Below are 25087 nucleotides of genomic sequence, written 5' to 3'. Positions count from 1 at the left end.
CCTTTTCCCACCCCGGCTGTGCAGGGCTCTCCATAAAGACAGAGAGGACGGCTTCATTTCCACTCTTTCAGATTATTTATCGACTGAGCAAAACTGTGATAAAAGAGGCTTAAATGAAGGTTAATGCGGTTTCATTCAACTTGTATATTCTGCCAATAAAGCTCACACCAACCTATGAGCTCAATGTTTCATAATAATAATTCAGGACTTGTGTTATCAGTCAACAAAACCGATTTACAGAATCAAAAATTGCAGCATACGTAGGGCTGGGCAATAATTCAATATTTCTTGTCCTTTCATGGAACAGCAGTGTGATGGAATCATATATCGAGATACACACTTACATCGCCTAAATAGATGATCAACAAGCACACAGTAACTCAAATGAGCTCTAGCTCTACATCGTCAGTTATCCTGCAGGGAGAGATTAAACCCCGGGCTCGTCTTTGCAGGCTGAGGCAGACTTTCAGTATCTGTTCATATGTCATCAGTGCCTGCAGCGAATGGAGAAGAAAACAGAGGGAAAAGAACAACAATCCTCAAGCCCCCCTCCCCGTAAGGAGAAGTCAACAAAAAGAAATGAGCTTTTTTCGCCGGGTTGTTCTGCCAAAGAGTATTTGGGACATCATGAGCTTCAAAACAGGGAGAGGTTCTGGGTGAGTAGCTTGTGTGAGGCGAGACCAAACAATCGAAGCAGCAGACATCCTCCTCCTCCTCCTCCTCCTGATATGTCCCTCATCTTCACTTGTGTGCATTACATTACAACTTTGGCCATCCCGGCAGCAGCAACAACACTACTATCGCTCTCATACTGGCCATGCATCACCATCACCGTCTTTGTTGTGTTCCATTAGATGCAACAATCACAGCGCAGTATTGGCAGCGTGTGGCGAGATGTTGTTGTTGTTGTTGTTTTTCTTAGTCTCCCCCCCCCCCCCCCCCCCCCCGGGGTCTTAGAGCACATCTGCGCGTTCGTTTAGCTGGCTCCGACGTGAACAAAGCGAAATTAAACACAAAGTCGTGTCACCCACTCTTTCCTCTGAGGAAAAACTGCCATTCATCAACGTAAGCGCTTCCTGTTAGGAAACTGAAGTGCCACCCACCATTCAAAGCAACCTCACCGCTCTCCTTTACGCCAGAGCCCTGTGAGCGCAGGAACAGAAAGAGCACACACACACACACACACACACACACAACGGCCCATACGACGCTGCAGCGTCGTAACCCTACATACTTCACTGACTATTTGTCATAAAGCCATTTTGGACTGATGGATGCATTTTTTTACATATTTACATATATTTGAAGACTATGAAATACAGATAAAAAAAGCACTATCAAACTAAAACATAAGCTTGTTTTATGCCTACATTTCTTTTACAAACATATATTAAAAAATGTACAAAGAATGTGTCTTTTGCTGCATGTGGTCCTCTCTCTCTCTCTCTCTCTCTCAAAAAATCATTTGCAAGGTTTTAATCCTGTGTTTTAAATCCCATTAATGATGAGATCCTTGAGTTTCTTTAAAACGTACAGTATTTTTGCTTTGTCATTGTCAAAGTAATACCGTGCTGCATTTTGAAAGTACCAACGGTCATCTTGATGGATGCTTTTACGGTCTTGTGGGAAACTCCGATCAAGATTTGAATCCGCTGCCTCACAGCAACCCCTCCAGAGTCACATGATCCGTTACACAGCGTCCATGTTTACTTATTGTGTCTGGGGTTTGATTTGACACGAACATATTTACACATGACAGCAGTTTGTGATTGTTCGGAGGCTGGCTCTCTGATCACCAGCATACGGTGGGAAAGCATCTGGAAGCATCAGGGCTATCAACAAACATGCATCTGAAGTGGGTACTTGGAAGACATTTCATTACCTAAAGGGTAACGCTGGGATTATTTGGCATAGCGTCTATTATTTTGTATGAAATAAGTTGTTATTAGTTTTTATTCGGGACACTATAACGTATTGGACCTAGTTAGAGTCTATTCTAGTCTGAGCCAGTTGCTGTTGACAGTTTAGAGATGCATTGATACAGTGTGCGGTGTTTCACAATCTATCAACCTCCTGACGTTCACCCTAAAATGGCACGACTGGAAATACCAACATCAAATATCAAGAAGACGTCAATTAGAGGGGAAAACATAGTCCAGTGTGGACTGATTACCTCATAGTCCAGTTTACTCAGGTTGCATCAGCAACAGTTCACTGACCTCCAGAGTTTACTGTCCTCGTCCACATCGCTCCATTCACCATTTCTCATATTTCTTCATATGCATATCTCTCATTCAATATGTTGCGTGCATGTTGGTTGACATAAGTTGATATGTGTAGGGGGGGGGGGTCTAGTCTTTATAGGTTTCAGTGATCTGTCACTTTATCATAGCTTTAGTGGTGGTCAGTACAAATGTAACATGATACATACATGATAAACCATGAAGCTGTCAGTTGCATGCAAAACACGGTAAACATGTTGAACGCACCATCTGGTTGGTCAATAAAATCAATCTAAAGATCTGTATTAGTGACTTTATTATGTGACTGAAGCTTGTTTTTTTTTTTATTCTGTTCTAGTACGAACAGTTTATTTTGCAAAGAAACGAAAAGATTGAACAAAGCGAACACGTATCTGACCCCGAGAGGAGAGTTGGACAGCAGTGGGGCAAAATGTTGCTGACAATCACAGAACTCTATTTGTCTAGTAAACGAGTCCTAAAATAAACAAGTGGCTCCGCTGTCTGCGCTCTCCTCCACAGTCCAGCTGCTCCATAATAATAATAATAATAATAATACATTTTATTTATATAGCGCTTTTCATGACACTCAAAGACACTTTACATTAAAATCATCATATATAAAAACAATACACTAAAAACAAAGTACACAATAATAGTCACACGTTAAAAGCAGTTTTGAACAGGTGAGTTTTGATTTGTGATTTGAATGTGGAAAGGTCAGCGCAATCTCGGATGTTTTTGGGGAGAGAGTTCCAGAGGGAGGGGGCAGATATGGAGAAGGCTCTGTCGCCCCATGTCCGGTGCTTGGTCCTGAGCGGAAGGGACGGGAGGTTGGCATCAGAGGAGCCAGCGGGATGGAGTGTGGTGGTGAAGCAGGTCGGTGAATAGACCATGACAGAGGCATTATCGCCCCGGGCCAGTATTTATAAGTAGCATCTCAGTGTTAAACCGCAGAGTGTAAAGTAAGCCCAAAACTTACTTCTGGTGGTATATGTCTATTTCTACTGTGGCCCCGTTAATGGATATTTCTCTAAAATGAGAGACAAAGGCGGCTTTAGAGGCTGGTCAGACATGTCCTCTGCAGGAGAGAAAAAAAAAAATACACTAACCTCAAGGGTAGAAACAACCAAATCTTTCAAATGCACCAGAGTGCAGAGCAGCAGGCCCGGACGCTATACACGTAACTCCAGCACAGACCTGGCCCTCTGCTCTCCTGCACGCAGACATTACAGGCTGGACAAGACACATCTTGTCAAGTCATCAACTTTCACAGCAGACTGACGGCACGAACCCAATCGCTGTTGTGAATCGTCTCCGGACTGAAACACGTCACCGTTTGACTTCCACACTTTCACAAGGTTTAATAAAGTTTTGACGGCAGATTGTTATTGGCCTGTATGGCTGATAATGCTACATTGTGAACAGCAAATTCGTGCTGATAGCAGTTACAGTTACATTGTGATGCGTTTAAGGTCTATTCAGTAAAAACAAGTGTTGGGTAAAAGTGAATTATAGCGTTATCGTGATATGCCCACATGTTATCTCAGAGTTTTTGGCAAGAAATTGAAATGAATACAGTTGTTTGAAGGAGATGTTTTCACAGCAATATAAAATAGATCTCAAATAGTGAGGGTTAAGCAGAAAATGCATCAAACATATTCAGTGTATACTGTATAACTGGCGACAACCATCGACTGGGGAGTCTAACGAATGCGACTGTGGATTCACGTTGAACACAAGAATCAAAGAATGATGGAAGAAGAAGAAGACGACATGGGAGACTTGTTTGGACAGAGGAGCACATGACCAGCAGCACAAAGGACAGACGACGATAAAAAGGGTCTTTGCGAGGTCCAACCTGCCCTGAGGTCCTGTTGCTATGCTCCAACCCACATCCCATCACGCTGTCAACATGAGGACGTTCGCTCATTAGCTCACGAAAGTGCGTGTGTGTGTGTGTGTGTGTGGTCACATGCGCACGTCGGAGTGTGCAGGTGGTGATTAAGTCCCTTTATATGAAAAAGGGTCAGTCTGCCCCAGGGCAGCTGTGGCTACAGACGTAGCTTACCACCACCGGTATAACTGGGCAAATGGTGTGCATGGAACCCTGTAAAGCGTCTTTGAGTACTTAGAAAAGCGCTATATAAAATAAAGAATTATTATTATTATTATTATAAAAGGCGATAGGAAGTCAAATCAACAGGTTTTGGAGTCTGGGAACAGCTGGAAAAAACCTCTACGGAGACCAGTTAGACAAATGGTACGTTTATACACACACACACACACACACACACACACACACACATACACACACACACACCAGTTGAATTGGAAAATAACGTGGGGAATAAAGCACAGCAGTGGTGTAGATAAATGAAATGTAACCACCTAAAAGGCTCTTTTAAGGCAACAGAACATCTGCCTGCAGCCACAGTGGCATTGTGAGAGCTTATTGTCTTATTGTTAATTAAGTCTGAATACCAAACAGAGAGATGTGTTCAGAAAGTCACGGTACAGGGCCAGAAGGGTGACGAGGTAAAAAGACGGAAATTGTTGCGTGTCAAGCTGATGCTGCACAAAATAGAATAAACACAAATTCAAAACAGCATTGATTGTGTTAGGCACGTCTCAACATCATCAACAATTGACAGAATCTTTTATTTCCAATAAAGAAATCAATGTAATCGATGTACGAATAATCACCGGTTGCTTGTTGCGTCCGACTGAACGGCAAAACGTCGGCCAGTTTGACGAACCAGCAGGCAGAGCGGCCGGCTGTTATCATGTTCAAACACAAGCACTTCTGTTCACCACAGCTGAAATTCTGCCTTTTGTATTGTGCTCACAGACACACAGACACGAGTCATTCAGACTGACGGGCCAACTGTAATTGTGTAAAGAGGAAAGAGAAGCCTACACGTGCCCCCCCGGTATAGTCAGTTACCCACAGCGCTGCAGCGGAGGATGCTCTGGCTGCGATGATGAGCCACCACCAATAAAAAGGAGAAGATAGACTCTGGAAGGCATTATACGCTGTCACACGGGTGATCAATGGCCTGTGTGTCGGGGGGGTATTGTGTTGATTGTCAACACTGTGACAGACGTCCGTGAGTCTCACCACACTCGCCAACCACTGAGTATCGCCTTTAAAAAGGTGCACTGTGAAAGATCTGACCGGGGTTTTAGACAGTGAGTCACTGTAGCGTCCAGTCTGCCCTCAGTCCAGAGGGACGAAGAAGTAGAGCCGCACGGAGGGTTTGAAGCTAACGTTACATTGTGGACAAACTGTGAAATTACACACATTACACAGTGCACCTCAATGAACACATTTCTATATTTGCTGCGAGGGATTCTGATGAATGGATGAATGCACTCATCCCAACCTCCCTCTGTCTGCAAGCTCTACTGAGGGATGCAAACAGGAAGTGCAATGTTTCCATGGATCGAGCTAGTTAGCTATGGCTACAACTTCAACCCCATTTCTTTGACGATATTTATTGACATTTTTGGCAAAATTGGCACGATTGAGATATTTAAAATCCATGTCTGTCCAAACTGCCATCGCTTCATCATTTTATCCTCTTTAGACATTTGTGTGAAATTGTCATAATTAGCATATGAATTCTTGAGCTTTGGACAGAAATGTGTTTCGTGACTTCACAGTGACCTTTGACCACTAATTTCATCCGTTCATCTTTCAGTCCGAGCGGACGTTTGCGCCAGATTTGAAGAAATTCCCACCAGGCATTCCTGAGATATGAGGATGCACAACCTGAAGACGTCAACAACAACATGACACGCATGTCGCCGGCACAGAGGCACGGTTAAGACAACTTCAAATGTGTGATGATTCTCGGGTACATGTTTGATTTACGAAAAATCATGTCTGTGTTGTTTCGTACTCCACACGGCAAGAAAGCCTCTGCTCTAGAGCAACACGACCATGGACAACAATAATTACAGTTTACAGTAAACACACACACACGTTAGCATATTCTCACTGACTGCACAAATACATCTTTCCAAAGCAGCCTGTTCCTGAGAGAATACTCACAAGCTTACAGTAGCCCCCCCCCCCGGGATGTGAGACTTATGCATTATTATGGTGTGATTGCTAAAACCCTTTGGGGGGGGGGGGGGGGGGGGGGAGCAGACCAGACAAGGCAAAGAGAAAAACACTGAACTGAGAGGGAACATGAAATCCTGCTTCAATAGATTACAACAACAAATGGAAACAATGAGGAACGGAGAACAAGCACCTGCATGTCGTCTGCATGTATGATGCACAATGTCAGGAATAAATAAATCTTATTTACGATATTCACACTTTATCAGAAATAATATTCACACACGCAGCAATTCATGTTCTTCTGTATATTTGTTTGTGTTTTCACCTGGGCAGGTGCGTCACATTTAGCACAAAGGTGCATTTGAGTGTGAACACGTTCAGCAGCAGACAAGTAGAATCTGTCAGCTCTACGTTATAAAGGGGGCTGGGGGACTCGGAGAGAAGTTGGACTGAAGTGAAGATCCTCGGGTCAAACTGAAGAAAACAAATATCACCAGCTGTCTCCGTTACAGATGTCCTCCTGCAGCGCCTGCTCCGCCCCCCCCCCCCTAACCGGACCCCAGCCTTTGAAAAAAATAACGTGTCATTGCCACGCAGCGAGAACCAAACCGGTGCACGGCTGCCTGGCACGTATATAGGACTCTCCTGAATGTGGCAGCTGAAGCGCTTCGGCACGCGGCCGTCTCCTCGTGCGGCCCAATGCAGAAGTACATTCGCCGAGCCTTTTTTTGGTAACACGGCAGCCTTACTTCACCTCGCGATGACATGTCGCAATGGTGGCCTTTTGCAACCTTGTGAGAGCGGCAGACTATTTAAAGGCGCTGGCTTGGTACAGACGGGCTGCAATATCTTCCCTCTCTATTGTGATCATCAGTTAAAGATCCCCAAAGGCAGAGTAAGTTCATATGAACAGCGATATTTAATAGCAAGTATTCCTAAATGACTTGCACTTAAATGCTAAACATAGCAAGATGCACACACACACACACACACACACACACACCACGTGGTGTCATTCAGTGCTTCATAGGAAGGGATTGAGTGGCTCTTACAGATCTTTATTGGTGTTCTCTCTCTACTCCCCGTCAGTGTGACCTCATTGTTCTCAGCTGGCCCGCTAACCTCAGACACCCCAGCCCTAAACCCCTTTCCACTCCAGCCAGAGCTCCGCCAGCCAATGATCTGCTTTGTTTGCCCGGCTCACGCTTTCCAGCCATCTGGACAGATGCCCGAGAGGAGGCAGAGGTATTTGAGGTGAGAACGGCGGCCGCAGCTCGTGTATGTGAAAAGGAAACTGTGCAGCTTTGAGGTTCCTTCACGTGTGAGGCTGGATCTGCTGTCGGTTCAAGCGCAACGCAGCCTTTCGTATTGTAGAGTTGCCGCGAAGCAGATCGGTTGTGCTGTGGCCAAATAAACTGCCCGCCAAGCACAGCGACATTTAAAAGTGAAAAGAATGAAACGCTGGCTACATTGAGCAAACTGCAACATGTCTAGTGTGCATAGTATAACCTTTTGTTAGGCCTGTCCTATTCTTAGTCAGCTAAATATTTTGTCCACTAATCGATAAGTTGATTTAAACGCCCTTCAAATCATAAAGTTTAGAGATGTGTACAGATATCGTTCTTGGAAATAAATCATTCGCCATGAAAAACATAAAACAAATGGCGAATCAATGAAAGAAAGTCTGACTCTACCGATTAGAGTAGTCAACTAATCAACTGAGAGGGGGCAGCCCTATTTGTAACCTGCATAGTGTTGCATACTGCGTACAGTATACTATAAATAAATATCTGTACTATAATAAACACAGAGCACACGGACGTGAAACAGCCACCACTTATTTGTCTTCGCACCGTTCTCTATCAGTCAAGACAATCTACTGCAGTGATTTTGATCAGGGCCGCTGTGTGCATGGCATTGCATCCCCAAATGTGTTCATTTGATGTTCTGCCCGAGGAACTACAGATAGCATGCGCTTAACATTACTGCTGACCGTCTTATGAATCACAAGTGTTTTGATGATTTCCTGTCTTCCAGGCACCGATATTCAACTGATATTATATCAACTTGCAGAGTCGTTACGCTTGCTTGCGATAAGTGTCGTCGTCTGGTTGATTTTTCCCATTTAAAAAAAGGGCAAAAAAAAGGGCCGTCCTTGAATGCACCACGAAGAGAGCTGATACCTGCTGAGGAATGCATTACCTCATGAAGATGTTTTAATTAGGCAAAAAACATCTGTTCAATGTCACAGATTACTCTCTCCAACATGTTGATTTTCATTTTTTTGCTATTGGCATGAATGAAGAACGAAGCGCTGCCAACCAATGGTTTGCTTTTTTAAAAAAGTATAGCTGCCAATGGTATAAAGTTCACAGGATCTTTTCCCTCAGCAGCTCAACTTTCTGCTTCCTGTTCTTTGCCCCAGTTTGGAGCTAGGGACATAAAAAAGCTGCAGGAAAACATCTGTCATTATTTTCTAAATGTCACACAGTTGACAGTCGCTTTTCACGCCTCACACAGAAACTGAAAAACCAGAATAATACGTTCTATATGACACTACAGTGAAGTGTCACGCTTTACATTATTGAAAGCAGTTCCGTCTTTCTTATCTGCAACGCTGACAACCCCACTGAGCGCCGCTTTTTTAACTTCTGGATGTTGAATTTTGGCATTTGTGCATTTGCATTTGACTTACAGTAGAAGTCTCGGTGTGTATTCATAGATTCATCGAGGGTGCATCCAGGGTGTCGACTGCAGAGAACCAGTGGGTGACACTGTATCATCTGAGCCCCGGAGGGAGTGTTAAACGCTGACACGGCCTGAAGCTCAAGTAAGTGGCAGCAGGAATGCCAGCTTGCTGGAGTGGAGCCACTTTCAGAGCCAGAAAAGCCCTGAGCAGAGACAACCAGCGAGCCGGTTTGTCACAGTGCAGCGGTCTCGCTGTAAAAACAGACGTTGGTTCTAAGCCTGACCTGCAACCCTTTACGCTGCCACCAGGCTTCAGAAGTCGGATGGTCGGAGACCTCTCAACCTTTCCAATACTGGAATTGAAAGAGGGAAAACGATGAATCAATTACCAAAATAGACTCCTAATCTTTGTTGTATCTTCTTTTGATAACAGAAACATCAACCAAAAAAGATGGATTACTCATAATCTACGAGTGTTCGCCTCTCGGCTGCGTATTTTCACAAACTGCCCCGATCCTCTGAAGGACAACTCTCACTGACACCTGAATCAACCGTCGCATCCATCGCTCCTTTGGCCGTCTTCATTTCCACGTTTTGAAACGGGACAAACAAGAAACAAGCTGTTCTGCCAAACGTCTCCAGTAACTTCAGTTTAAAAGTTTGTTTTTGAAGAAATCCACGTCCCAAACCTTCCCCACACATCAGAGACTCGTCCGTTTGCTTCAAATCCATGTCGTACAATTGTCAGCACACAGCCCTCAATTAAAAAAACAAAACATATTTTGACGTATAATAAACTACCAACAGAGAAGCTGCTCTATCTGAACAGCACACCCCGGGATGACAGACAGACAGCAGGAGACTGGTCAGAAAGAAAAAAACGCTTTCCAAAGTAATCACCTGAAAAGAAGCTTAACCTGCATGCAGCGTGAATTGGAAACAGAGAACATGCAACAGATCCGATAGGATCTCTGGGTCCATGTGTCCGCTGAGGGCATGTGGGGTAAACCCGTACGGTGGGAGCTCTATAATCTGCTCACACAGACCTTCGGGCAACATCGTGGTTTCAAACCCCAACTGCTTCTTTCAACATGCATGCAGCATGACTGGACGTTTCTGCCTGCTTTCTGTCTCTCAGGCATGTGAAAACCACGGTTAGACAATCTACCTCACTGGCTGATATGAATGCCGAAAATGACCCTTTCATTCATCTGATCAGCGGTGTTCAATGGATGATAAACACTGAAAATAGTCTGTATATGAATATATTATTGTCTACAGTGCGCAATATGCATAATGTACAGAACCACAAGATGTAAACTGTACCTATTAAACTCATTTAAACAACCACATTAATTATAAAAACTAATTTTCAATTACAGCAGATTCTTTAAGCTAGAGAAGGAATGGTTGAAGAAAGGCTATAGATGTGTTTTTGACTTTTTAAAGCAGCCACAGGAGTTACTCTCAATTCATTTGAATAACTCACACAACCTGGCTGTTTTTACATCTGCCAACTTCAAGGATCAGAGGAAGGTTTTCCATTCTCAACTGTGCAGCTAAAGACCTTTGACTGCCTGATAAATGTGCTGGAACATAGCATCCTTTGCCACAATTGCGCTTCATTTGAATACATGTTGGTAATGTATCTTGGTTTGAACTAAACGTGACCTGACGCACGACACGGACACTGCAGAACAGTTCTACCAATGAACATCACATTCCGTTATAATAGTTCACCGTTTTCAACTCTGTCTGGACCTTGCCCCGCAGTAGTGTCCATTTCTGGTAAATCACTGAAATGACCAGAAAGTTTTGCATGAGCAGCCCGCTCTGCTATTTGTCTAAAGATGACGAGGGAACATAAATGACCCACTCAGGCTCCCGTTTGGCTGTTCATCTAACTGCCAGTTCACACATCGTTCAGTCTTGTCCAACAACGTAGACAAGAGGACTCATTTAATCCGACAAAACACATTATATTCCATTACTGTTGCAGTAAAAATAAACGACATTCTGGTCAGACATGGAACAAGGTTTCATTTATCTTCATCCCCACCAGACCACCCTGCACTCCCCTGTCAGCTGACCCCCTTCCTCCCATAGCAGCCTTGTTGTCTTCCCAAACAGTGCCATCTGACAAGTGAACAAACAGCATGGGGGGGGGGGGGTGGGGGGGGTGCCCCAGACAGGACTCTGGCGACAGTCAATGAGGAGTTGTGTTGAGGCTCCAGATGAGGGTGTTTACATATGTCTGTGTCAGGGCACGTGAGGAGGCCCAACCTTAAAGCCCCCCGGACTCACAGAATGCCGAGAGTGGATTTTTTCAGGAGCTACCGCTTCGTTTAAAACAATAAAATAAAACACACAGGAGGAAATGAAACTCTGAGGTAAATCTCAGAAAATGGTGTTTTATCATTACTGGCCCAGGATTGGATGTAAGCAGGCACATACAGGGATGAGACCGGGGATTCTATACTGCATTCATTACGTGTACATCTTAGATTTTCAGATTTAAAATCACCTTTATTGGCCAAGTGTGTGGTTGTTGTTGTTTTTTTTATCTCAAAAGCTAGGAACAAGGACCACAATAAGAAGAATAAAGGTAAAGACAGGACTGTTATGTTCACAAAACAAGAATACAGATTATTCAAGTATATTTAAAAAGCACAAAAGACCAATAATAAAATAACAATAAACACCGATATGGATTGGATGATTATGTACAGTATGTGCAGGTGTACATGTCTATACACTGGAACGTTTGTAAAGACAGGCCATAGCTGAAACCTGGAGTCCAAAACAAGATGCTCCTGTGGGATTGAATCAACAGCGCTGCTCTCACCGTGTTGAGGCTGAACGAACTCCGACTCAAATAGCCGAATTCTCGGTGCATTTCCACTGACACATTGCTGATCACGAGGTCAACTGACTGCCTGATCGTTGTCTCCAATACTTCATCCCCGCTGCGGGAGGAGTTGTGAGGAGACGGCGGTGCGCGGCGGATCGAGGCAGACAAATCAATGCTTTTCATCAGCTGGAAGAAAAGGTGTGCTGCTGAATTGGGTTTAGCAGAGCCAATAACGTGACATTTGCATGCGATTGGACGAGTTCGCCTCGCTTCAACGAGATTAACTTGAGAAATTATATTCAAAGTTACACCCAATTAATTTGTGTGAACGCTCTAACGATATGAAACATTATCTCAAGGCCTCGTGTTCTTGCCCATTTTCCTCCTTCGGTCATGCAGACTCAATGTGTGTGCGTGCGTGTGTTGTTTCAACATCTTCCAACGGCTAAATGGAAAGAATTCCACCGTCAAAAAGGATTTTTATTGGTAAATCTTGCCAGCGGGAGTTTGAATGAAGTGTGTTTTACGACGCCTTATTGGTGTCCAGACGGGGTTTTAGCCAGTTTTAGCCAGGTTGCAGCTGATAAAGCCCCTTTTATGTAATACCGTGCTGCTTCTCTCCAGTTGAACTCTCCCCTTTCACTGTGGCGCTCTTCTCCTTCCTCCATCAGCGCTCCTGTAAACACCGATGCAGGCAACTTTTGAGAGCTCTGCCCTTTGATCTTCCCAGCTTGTCATGTGTCAGAGGTCAGATAGCTGCATTTTCTCACACACACCAGTCACCAGAGCTTTGGTTATATATATAGCCGATAAGATCCCAAGCACATCACTCAAGCGGTTACTTCCTCTTTGATCAAAGCACAGACACTCAAGGTAGCTGGTTATTACCACATTATTGAATTTCTTATTCACTTTTCAGGAACAGAGGCTTCTGGGCTGCAACTGGATTGCTTCAATGAACTTTATTGTGCCAAGATGTTGGGAGAAAAGTTAAACCAGCTCAATCCTCAGGGCTCACAGAGCTTTGCTTTTATTCATCTTTACTGATCTTTCAAGAAGCACAGCCTCGAGCCAGCTAATGACCGACCTGCGAGCGCTCCTGACCAATGAAAGGAGGGCGCACTAACATTTGCAAACCAATGCGGGCTCTGTTTGCAGTTTGACACAGTTATGTATGAGGACTGAGCTTGTTTGACAAGAGCTGCGTACGCAATGTCATGTGAGCTCTGCAGGGAACCAACGAGAGCATGCCGGAGACGTATGCAGTGTCCAAGCCCCTCAGCGGTTCCCACCGCTACTTGAATCTCCGCCCTGCCGTCAACAGATCATTGTTGGAGGCCACAGAGTATCTTCCTCCACATCCCCAGGAGTCCAAAAGAGCCGGTGTCGTCATCATGACCGCCACCAGACACCAGACACGCGCCACCAGACACAACCCAATGCTGAGACCAGGTTTGAGCTCAGGGTTTGGGCTTGTGGGACTGCAAAATGCTAACAGCCCCCCCCCCCGGCACATCTCTATACGGCAGGCTGATGTCGGGTAACCAATCATGAAAATGCTCCCTAAACTCGCCTGCCTCCTCAATGCTCGTATGATCACCAGTACTCAGCCCGAAAGAGTTGTGCTCTCCTAATGGAAAATCGGTGAATCCAGGCCATAGAGTATAATACAAGAGGGAGAAGAAGCACAGAATGGAAGGGAGGGAATTCAATCATCTGCAGCCAGGAGACAGGCGTTGAAATAAAGGTAACTTATAATGAGGGGAGTTGAAGACTTGCATTTCAAAAGAAGCATTCGTGGAAAGGAAATGATATTTTCCGGAACATAAAAGAGACCAATACAAACACTCCAATGTTCTATTCATAATCCACAAGGTATTTATGGTGCCTCGTGGCTTCGCTGGGTGCAAAACAAAGAGCAGCGAGAATGGAAAACGTGTTTTAAATGGATGGACGAGCAGTGGTGGTGATAAGCAATGTATTTGCAAAAACATGCAACAACATGCAAACCCAGAAACCAGTGTGACACCATCACATGCGCAAAAAGAAACGCATAAGCATACAAAGCTTCATAAATCCAAATAAGGAGACAGACAACCAAATGATCATGTCAATGTAAGGAGGTCCTCAGTCAGCCCAAATGACGAGTGACGACCACTCATGACAATCAGATATTTCTCAAATGACATGAGTCAACAACCGAGATGACTTCATTTTGTCTCTAATTATTATCTCTATTGTTGACCATAAAATGAGAGTTTTGTTGTCGTTACTGCATGTGAGTGATGAGCATGACACAAGGCCGTACATCTTTGACCTCACTATACTCTTTGACCTTTGTTTGTTATAGAGACTGTAAATTGCCACTTAAACTCATTTGCATTCAGACAAAACAGAAAAAAAAGGAAAGTAGATCTTTATCTTTGACAAATCAACATCTGGCATCAGCGTGGCTGCAATCCATCCGCAATACGCTGAGAGTCAATCATATATGATGAACGGCTACTTATTTCATTTTTACAAACAAAGAGAGTTTTGTGGGAGTGGCAGCCGGATATGTGGTGCACGAGCTCATCTGAGAGCCTTGTTAACCAGACGCTGCCGCCGGCACAGACGAGCTCACGGAATCAATACGGGAGAACAACTCCGCGCATCCAAACACTGACTTTGCATTATATTGCGCCACTAACGAGCGAGGACGAGACCGATGGAGAGCGTTTACTACCCGACGCTGTTGGTTTGTAAAAAGAGCATCGCGGCAAAAAGAAGGGAGGAAAACGCAGCAAAAGTCAAACACACTTCTAAAATAACAATACAGAGAGGAACAAGGGAACTGCTCGACATACAGTCTTTGTGTTTCATCATCGAGCTCTATTTCCACTCTAATCCAGCACTGTAATCCAAAATACAACCGCAAACAAATGAAATAATTAAGATGTGTTTTTGTTCCCCTTTGTATTTCATTTTTTAATCAAACGCTCCTTACAATAATCTCACACAGACGTTAGCTCTTTCCCCAGACACAAGGGAGCATCCATGACCTAAATCTAGTCGGCAGGCAGACGTGTCACACACTCACACACACACACACACACACATTCATTCAAACGGTCATGAGTAATCGCAGCACAAACAACTGAGCTAAATTGTTTTTGTTTGTCCCTTCCGTGTGCATGCATGTGCTACTTCTGCGTTGCCAGTGCAGATACATGAGATGACATTATCTCATTCACCGACAGCATGCTTTTGTTTTTAGTGTCTCCGCGTGTTTGTATTCCTCTCCCAGCTAATAAAGGTGTTTATTGGTCTATGGGCTGACCCATTGGTTTCCCAATCCGTACACCTGGTAGTGGGCTTGAACAGCAACCGCTCATGCTGCTCAACTAAGACACGAGTGTCTCTGTGCAGACCCTACGGCCACGAAACTGTTCTCCGCTGCGAAAAAAAGCAGCACAACCACAGAGCTTCTCTGCATCCAGTACGCTTCAGCCTGACCGATGCGTCACATTATCGCCAGAGATATCTGTGTGTACGCCAGACAGGAACCAAGAAGAAGCTGCAGCACTGAAAAGTGAAATACATGGCGGAGGTCATTTCATTCAATAAGTGATCTTAAAAATACTATGATTTACGATTAACTTTGTCGATGGCACCAATGTCTACGATGCATATTGCACCAACTTACAGGGCGTTATTATCTGTATGTTTACGGTTGTAAGCACAGAAATAGTCACAAAGATTTATAATAATAAACACAACACATTATATAAAGACCTAAACGTCTGACACGCAACTCTTTTTTTGCAGGAATCACAGTGTATCATTGCTACAATACGTAATAATGTTGTTCATAATGCATAAAACATGTTCAGCAACGTGGAGAGAACTGGCATTTTTGTGGGCTCGTTCCAAACAGCAACTCATAAGAGTACGGTACATAACCAGTCACATAGTTTGCACTGTGCATATTGTGTACGTGTGACTTCATAATAAGACAGTGGTGTCTTTGCTTTAAATAGCAGCACTCCAAACTTGGTCATGTAAAGGAGTATTCCGTGGCGTTACGTCAAGTCATATTGAATGAACAGTATCACAATCTTAATCCATTTCAAGAGCTTATAGTTAAAGGTATTTTCCGGTCACTAAGCCTGAGCTGCCCTCAGAAAAAACACAACTTTCTTCACAGCTGTCAATGTACGGTCCGAGAAGACACTTTCAACCCGGTACTTTTTCACGGTGTCAGTGTTACTGTATATGCCCGTCTCCAACTCGACACACGCTGTCAGATGGCAGTGGCGCTTAATACGGCTTGCTTGGTCACTTCACGGGTGATAAAATACTTCAGAAGTAGGCCAGCAGGTCTGGCTGTATGAGGTCGCGGCCCACTGTGGGAACAGTGTGGGTGCGAAAAGAGAAAATAAACTGCCCACACTCTGCAAACAGTTTATAAAAAGAATAACTTTGGTGCCACACTGAGAGGTATAACTATCGCTGAAGTATAAATATGAAAAATGATTTTTCTACAGGCATGTTATTATTCTACACCATTGTCGTGTTAAACAGTTTGGACCTCGTTGCATATTGATGCCTCCTTTGTGAATCACACTGGACACTAACAATATGTCCTGCACATCTTCTGCACCAAACCACGGAAGCCATAATGGGATATGATTATTTAAATTACATTTTTTTTTTTTTTTTATATATATATATATATATATAGTTATCTCGAGATCACAAGTTAATTATGGCGTTAACCGAGAAAACAAGCTTTGTTATCCATAGTTAATTTTCTAGAACGAGAAAACAAAAGCTCGTTTCCTCGAAGGATACGTCTGGTTTTCAAAATAAAATGTTTACATGGGTATAAAGAAAACACACATATGGAAATGAGATTAAATGGATGATATGTTACCTGAGTCAACAATAGATTCAAAAGAAAATACCACAGAATTGTGAGGGAAATGTCTTTATTCTCCGATCTTAAACTAAATCAATACTTTTTTTTCCTTTCAGATCTGAAGTTATTTCTTCTGAATCCATTTAATCTTATTTCCATATATGTATTTTGTATGTACCCTTATTAACACCTTATTTTGAAAACCGGACATAGTCACACCCGTATCCTTCCACTCACGTCACCAAGTCCATCACTGTCAGCTCCATACGGGCCGTTTGAATGCATTCACTGGTTGATTTGACCCAAACGTTTCAGATAATAACAAGAAACAACCTTTTCTTTTCTCGCGATAACGAATTCACTATCTTGTAATCTCCAGATGACGATATTAAAACTAATGTTTGAATCATGTCTGTTTAGGGCGTGCATAAACAAACAAGGCGTCAGATTCAAGCCTTCACATGATACGAGCTCAGATGAAGCCATTCGTTCATATATAATTCATGCATGAGAGAGATAAAGCATGACTCAGGGCCCAAATGCATTAATAAAACACAAAAGGGATTGTGCAATGTAATCTTCCAAAACCACGATGAAAAAAGTCAGATCAATAACTTACCAAAAAACACATCCAATATTCTACAGTCGCGATGCGCTAAATATCAATAATGTGATATGAGGCTAGATATTGGCATAAGTATTATTTGCCTTTATCGGCTTTTCTCCACATTACTTATGATCCTCTATCAAAAATCTCAATGTTTAAATATTTCGGGTCAACCGTGTCATATCGTCTCAATATCAACAATCAAAAACATGCTGATATTTAATTTGCTCCATATCGCCCCCAGCCCCACTCGGCAGTAAACCATCAAACTCTCATTAAATGGAACGATTTAACTCGAGCACATGTGCAGCAAAAACCCAGAAGATCTGCCATTTTACTGCCGTTCATATTCCAGAGCTCCGGGGCAACAGACACGCTTGTGCGCTGTTGGTCACTGAGCTCCTCTGGCGCTACGATTCTCTCTGAGAGGACACTGGTAGTAGTAGTTTTAGAGGAAAGAGACTTCTCTTCTCTCACTCAAAGACTTCCAAACTGTTCCGAGGGATCCAAAGTAAAATGGCAACTTGCCAAACGCTGACAAGACGGCTTTGGCTAACCTTCCAGTGTCGTTGCTCAACTGTGTGTGTGTGTGTGTGTGTGTGTGTGTGTGTGTGTGTGTGTGTGTGTGCGTGTTTGTTTGCTGCTGAGGCGTGACAAAACAACACGGATCAATCCAACAGACACTGTGGATGACTTGTACCGTCGTTTGCTATGATTTAAACTCACAAAGTCTGCGTCTGAATGTAGGTTTTCAGTCAACAAGACGTGTGAAGATTACTCACGTCACTAAACTTCTGCAGCATTTTGAGTCATTTATATTTCAGGCCAGAAAGTTGCAACAGTATTTTTTTTCTGCTGTGTGTTTAAGGGCTTAGGAGAAATTGATTAATCCGGACCACCAGTCTTAAGTCTACTTTGGGGTGACCCCGACGTCTCCATTACACAATCCCTTGGGGTTGGAGAGTAAACGCTTTCTTTTCCCTGATTTGTGACTTGCTTGGTGTGGCTTAGTGCAAACATGCCTTCGAGCACTCTTCTGGCTTTTCTTGTTGTGTCACTGAGATAATAACCCGGGGGCCTCATCGCGCCACTCAGTGTCTGGAAGATAATAGGAGAGAAAGTGATAAAGAGAGAAGCTGCTGATCAGACCATGCTGAGGTATAGCGGGGGCTGATGGGAATCAAATGTGAGCCTTGTGTGGAGCAGGCAGCGGTCACGGGACAGCCGCGCAACGCTGTGGATGCCAACAACCAGCTACGCTATATTCGACAGATGGATCAGAGCGTCCCTGGCCTAGACCGGGCTCAGAGAGCTCACGGGTCACGTGACCAGTGGATTAGCGTTAGCCCAACTGAAAGGGGGAGGAGGCAAGGGTGCATGTCAGCGCATGCTTCCTGATCACTTCCCTTCAGACCGTGTTTCCCTTTCTCTTTCACTGCCCCCTTAGTCCCCTCGTCGCCCTGTTAGTTTATCATTCTCGTGACCATTTTTTTTTCCACCAAAGAAAGGGATCAAAAGCATCTTTCCCGTGTCCATCCCGAGGAAAGGCCCCGCGCTAAGCACATTCGTTAGGGCATAAGTGATTCTGACACCTTTGACTCGTGGCTCAGTCAGATCAAAACTCTAATCGGCTCACTTCCAGCTATCCATGATGTCAGTGCTGATGTCACGTCTCCTGTGCTGCCCCTTCCCTATTACCCCCCCTCCCCTATTATTATAAAAGTAAGACGCATACAGACACCATGCCATGCTGGGAGCACATGGAAAAGTGGGCTGGTGGAATAAAAACAGTGGGTGTCTCCTCCTGTCTCCTCCTGCTGCTGCTGCTCCTCCTCCTCCAGCATCTGGGTATTTCTGTCAGGGGACACAATGTGCCGGACCAGCATGACGTGTTCCCACGCCGACCGCGGTGGAAGAGGGAGCATGCAGGGTAACGTGGTCCAATGGTAGAAGTCACTGACATTTTCTTTTTTTGTTTCTGTAGATCACAGCTGGACTGAAACATGTTATTGATTGAGAGGGCAGACATTCAGATAAGAGCAACAGGGAAGAAAAAATGAGAACTGACAAAGAAGACGAGTCTTGACTGAAATTAGTGGATGAACAATGAATCCTTTAGTTCATTTTTTTCGAAGCCTATACTGCACTTTTCAAGCAGCATGGCACACGGCTTGTTAAAGGCGATATGAAGATGCAATTTCAAACGAAATATTGTCGCGTTTTCACACAGCGACCTCGATGGGGGGGGGGGGGACATTATCACAGTGGACAGAGGGAATCATCACGCACATAATCCTCAATTAGGAGCCACGGGGGAACCGAGTCAATGCCAGCTGCACTGTAGGTTTCTGGAAGAAATGTTGTCCAAAAGGAAAACACAGAAAGTCTTATCTTGTCAACTCAGCATTTAGTACGCAACATAATGACAAAGGATGCATATCAGGATGCACACAAATAACCAAGGACACGTTTTACACACGCGCACACCCACACACACACACACACAGATATGAAAGTGTCAAGAGATATTCAAATTCTGTTTGTAAGAGAGAGCGTGCACAAACACCAGGGTTTGGATTTAATAGTCAGCTTTGGGTTGACCTTCATGAACCATCATTTCATGCTGTACACATCAACATTAAGCCAACGCAACAATGCATCCTCTGTTTCACAGCAACGCGAGGATGAATGGCACAGACCTGATCGCAGAGACCTAACTCACTCCTGTTCTGTCAACACTCGGCTCCTTTCAAATGTAGGATTCAACTTTCCTGACAACCTGCACATGAACACAGCTGGTAGCAGCCTAGGTAATTTCTTCTTCTTCTCAAGCCATTGTTAGAGTATAAATGGACTGTATAAAGACGCGTGTGTGTGTGTGTGTGTGTGTGTGTGTGTGGAAGGGGGGGGAGCACTAGCAGTGATAATAGTGACCTTTCTTTTTGGAAATCTCCCATATTACGATACTGCAGCTGTATTTATGGTGCGTGAAGCAGCCACAGCCTGTCAGAAGAACCTGTGTGTGCTGCCGCAGGTTATCTTTAAGGTCCTATTCCTCTACAATGAAACGACAGTCTGTGAATTAAAACGATTGTATCACAAATAACTTAAATGAGTCCGCGGAAGTGCACACGTAGGGACGGGGACGACGAGAACTGGGTGGTGGCTGGACAGGGCTTCCACTCACGAGACGGCAGCTCGTGCACCGGGTGGACGCAGTGTTTTTGTTGCCTAAACCTAAACAAGAACTTATGTTGCGTATTTTGTCTCGATGTCATTTTAAGCCAAACTCGTGTTTATTTATTTTATTTTTTTACTAAACCGGTTTTTGTCGCTTAAACCTCAACAAAGTTGCAGTGTTTTGTTGTTGTTGTTGTTTTTTGTTGGGTAACCACGTGTTTGAAACGGTTTAAAACCGTAAGAAAACACGTTTCCCCTTCGACAACTTTGAGAGTGCAGTGTGCCTGTGCGGGGACGTTTTTTAGTTGGAGACGGTGTTGTGGCGAGAGGGGATTTAATGTGTCGTGGAGGTTGGACGCTCGCCCCTAAAAGAGAACATTCATGTTTATGAAGTCACCACTAATGCTCTAGTGCTCTAGTGCTATTTAGTCACAATGCAGCGAGGTGTAAACTCATTGCAGTCAGCCCGCCTTGTAGGAACATAACGGGGAGCTGCCTGTTGATTCAGCAGCGCTGATAAAACCAAAAGAAGAAGGTGAAGAAGAGTAGAATAAAAGTGTGCTTTGAGCGTGTGCACGCGCCCCCTCGGTTTGTTTACAAAGCGCTGTCACAATATCGTTTCGCAACCTGCGGACCATGGTCCGCGGGACGAGACACGTCCGAGCCCCTTCGGGACGAAAAACGCGTTTCAAAAAAGACACCGAACTGTCCCACTCACCTCTCCGTGGAGCGACGGGGGGACCTCGCTGTCCTTTTGCATAAAACGCGAGGAAGAGCGGCCGCATCGACGTGAACAACCTTCAGCAGGAATCTCTCAGTCCGTAGTCGCGTAGTTTCCAACAGTTCGCCTGACACACTCTCTCTCTCTCGCTCTCTCTTTCTCTCTCTCTCGCTCTCTCTTTCTCTCTCTCTCTTTCTCTCTCTCTGTCAACCCGCCCACTTCCGGCGGTTGTTGAACGTGTGAGTTAGAAACCGTCTCTGTAGATTTATGTCCCGCTGATGATTGATTTTAGGACAATGTTCTGAATTTCAAGGACTCTTTGTTTTGACTATTGTTTGGACTATTTTGTGCAAAACAATACAAATGACCCACTGCTAACATGCATTGATAAATTCATTAAAAAACAAAGAATAAAGCGAAATCACTATAATAACAACAACAACAACAACAACAACAATACTAAGTGTCATACATATATTAATTGCTGATAAACGAGTTGAGAGAGAAGCGGCTGCTGTCAGTGCTGCGGGTCATTAAACTCAGACTCACTTTTCTCTGACTTTTTTTCTGACTTTTCTCTGATCCCGCCGGGATCAGAGCAGTGAGCTGCTGCTGCACACCGTTATGAGCAGACCGGTTGATTAGATTAAGTCTAATCTACTACAGTACACCCAAATCTGTCGCCCTCAGTCCGGAGAATAGCGACGCCTTCTGGTACCAAACGCATTTTATTTTAACAGAGAGAGAGAGAGAGAGAGAGAGAGAGAGAGAGAGAGAGAGAGAGAGAGAGAGAGAGAGAGAGAGAGAGAGAGAGAGAGAGAGAGAGAGAGAGAGAGAGAGAGAAAATAGATATCCAATTCAAAAACAAATTGCAAAAAGCTGAATAATTCAAAGAGTTTAAAGATTACAAATATGAAAAGTCATATCACACCTCTCCTGAAAGAGCTGAACATTTTGATATTTGAACAGTTTCTGTGGCTTAAAAAAAATCATCAGTGGTGATATTTGTAGTAGTATAAGTTGTAGTAGAAGTATTATTAGTGGAAGTATTAGTAGCATTAGAATAACTACTACTAGTAGTAGTAGTGATATTTGTAGTCGTATTAGAAGTTGTAGTTGTAGTAGAAGTATTATGAGTAGAAGTATTAGTAGCATTAGAATAACTACTAGTAGTGGTATTCGTGATATTTGTAGTCGTAGTAGAAGTTGTAGTAGAAGTATTATTCGTAGTAGAAGTATTGTAATTAGAAGAAGTAGTAGAAGACGTAGTATCAGTAGTCATAGTAATAGCTGTAGTATTGGTCGTAGTATTTAATATCACAGTAGGAGTAGTAGTAGTAATAGTAATAGTAATGGCAGTAGAAGATGTAGCAGTAGTAGTAGTACTAGTAGCAGTCGTACTAATAGCTGTAGTAGTATTACTACTTTTAGTAGCATGAATAGCAGTAGTAGTAGCAGTTGTCGTATAAGTAATAGTAGTAGTGGTAGTAATAGCAGTAGTGGTAGTAATAATATTGATGGTAGCAGTAATAGCAGTAGCAGTCGTAGTAATAGTAGCAACAGCAAAAGTTGTAGTTGAAGTAGTAGTAGCAGTAGTAGTAATACTATATTAGCAGCAGCAGTAGTAGTTAGAGCATTCATTTTTTCAACAAAAAAGCCTAATTTTGAGCTTGTTTACATACAGTTAATCCATGGGGCTTTTATTTTGAAAGGGTGGTGCTGGGTGGGGGAGGGAGGGGGAGAGGAGACATAATCATCATGTTTGACACATAAACAGAGGTTATTAAATGACAGGCTTCATCACAAGCAGTTCAGTTAGAATTCACTCTCTGGGGCTTTTATTTTGAAATGGGGTGTGGGGGAGAAGGGGAGAGGAGACAGAATCATAATGTTAGATAAACACAAACCGGTTATTAAATGACAGGCTCATCACAAGCATTTCAGTTAGGATTCATTCTGTGGGGCTTTTATTTTAAATGGCGTGTGTGTGTGTGTGTGTGTGTGGGGGGGGGGGGGGGGGGGTGGAGGAGGGGGGAAAGACCTCTGAAGATCCCTAACCTGAATGACTGTATGAGAGACACATACAGAGAGAGAGAGGGAGAGGAGTGTATGTGCGCATGACACATGTTGATTTATATGTATCTCCCTTGTCTTGAGAACAGTAAACTCTTTGCTGACATGTAGGCTGACTGTAACTCATCTGAAAATCCCCCGTGATGCTGCAGAAATGCACGCACGCACACACACACACACACACACACACAACTGCCTAATCAATCCTCCAGATTGATTGGCTGCGGGCCAGAACTGAAGGGTGACAGTTGCTTCCTCAGACAGCTGAGTCAGCAGCTGCTGACAGTAATAGCTGCAGATCTCCACACCCCTCTCGTCCTCTCCTGTGTTCATTTCCTACCACCGAGACAAGCAAGGGGAAGGAGAGAGAGAGAGAGAGCGAGAGAGAGAGAGAGAGAGCGTGAGAGAGAGAGAGAGAGAGAGAGAGCGAGAGAGAGAGGAGAGAGAGAGAGAGAGAGAGCGCGAGAGAGAGCGAGAGAGAGAGAGCGAGAGAGCGAGAGAGCGAGAGAGAGAGCGCGCGAGAGAGAGAGAGAGAGAGAGAGAGAGAGAGAGAGAGAGCGAGAGAGAGAGAGAGAGAGAGAGAGAGAGAGAGCGAGAGAGAGAGAGAGAGAGAGAGAGAGCAGGCCAGAGGCCCAGTGATGCAGAAACAGCTTCCTTCACTGTCTCTGTTTGTCTAGCCGCCTTATCTCAGCTGTCACACTCTCCAAAGGTCTCGTGGGAATCCCGGCAGCTCACATCTGCGTCACGATGTGAGCTGCACACGCAATATGGTTTCCAGTCAGGGAAGTCCAGGGATCTGGTGTTGAGAGACACCGCTTGTTGGAAATGAAAAAAAGGAAGTGTAACGAGGTCACATCTTATGTATGAAATGAATAGTATACGTAGCCTAACATTCAAATCCCAGCATCTGTACAAAAAGAACACACTGCTTTCACAAAAGTGATTATTTCAAATCAAAGCAGCGACATGATACCTCCTGTGTTTCACCTCCTGTTACAACAGTAGATCGTTTGTGTTTCCTCTTGGGTTACCCCTCTTTGTCATCAACGTTGAAGAAATACCGGTAAAAAAATAACATTGATGGTTGATTTTATGTGCCGTTGGATTGCTATTTGTACACACAATGACAATAAAATGGGATCTCGAGTTGACTGCACATGAAAGGAGCCCCAAATGCACTATTCCCACAGTTTACACGTCTAAATGTCCCGGATCATCATATGAAGTCAAATATTGCGTCTGTGTGTCCTGCATTGCACCTCAGCTCTATTCCTCTGCAGCAGGCAGCTCCAGACCAACAGGGGCCTCGTAAAGATCAACTGTTTATTGCTTTCAGCGTTATTTATCGCGTATTGCTTTATTAGTCGGACTTCCTCCTTCCTTCCTGTTAATCGCCTGGTTTCCCTCCTCTACACTTCTGCATTTCAGTGCATTTCCAATCACGAGCTCTTTCCTGACACTGATCCTCAGCCAGTTACTGGAACATCACATTCTCTGCCCTTACTTCACCTTCAGAATGAAGTTCACTCCGATAATAAACCTGTTTTAGACTTCCTCCAGCTTGAGCAGAAGAGCGATCTGACGTCTCTTTGTTCATTGTGTGAGAACTGGCCTGAAAAACTTCAGCTTGTCACTTCTCGTCCAGTTCTCACAAGCAGTGATGTCTCATCCAGCAACTTCTGATCTGGTATCTGGCCTATACACACACACACATGTTTAGTCCCAGTAGATAAATATTGTCTGTCCTCCAATACC

At 44.0% G+C, this 25087-nt stretch overlaps 1 protein-coding gene across 3 annotated transcripts in view; it reads right to left on the bottom strand.

The window, feature by feature from the left end:
* Window positions 1-21380, bottom strand: part of stat5a (signal transducer and activator of transcription 5a) — a 40388-nt gene extending 19008 nt beyond the window's left edge. For 2 of the 3 annotated variants that reach the window (XM_079281938.1, XM_079281940.1), the window contains exon 1: window positions 21257-21354. The gene's annotated coding sequence lies outside the window, so the exon portion shown is untranslated. Of the gene's footprint in view, window positions 1-21256 lie in introns of all 3 variants that reach the window. The other variant, XM_079281939.1, reaches the window with a different exon arrangement.
* Window positions 21381-25087: the final 3707 nt, after the last annotated feature.

Source organism: Melanostigma gelatinosum, assembly GCF_949748355.1.
Source record: "Melanostigma gelatinosum genome assembly, chromosome: 13".
In the NCBI taxonomy this organism is placed as follows: Eukaryota; Metazoa; Chordata; class Actinopteri; order Perciformes; family Zoarcidae; genus Melanostigma; species Melanostigma gelatinosum.
This window is presented reverse-complemented; position numbering and strand designations above follow the sequence as displayed.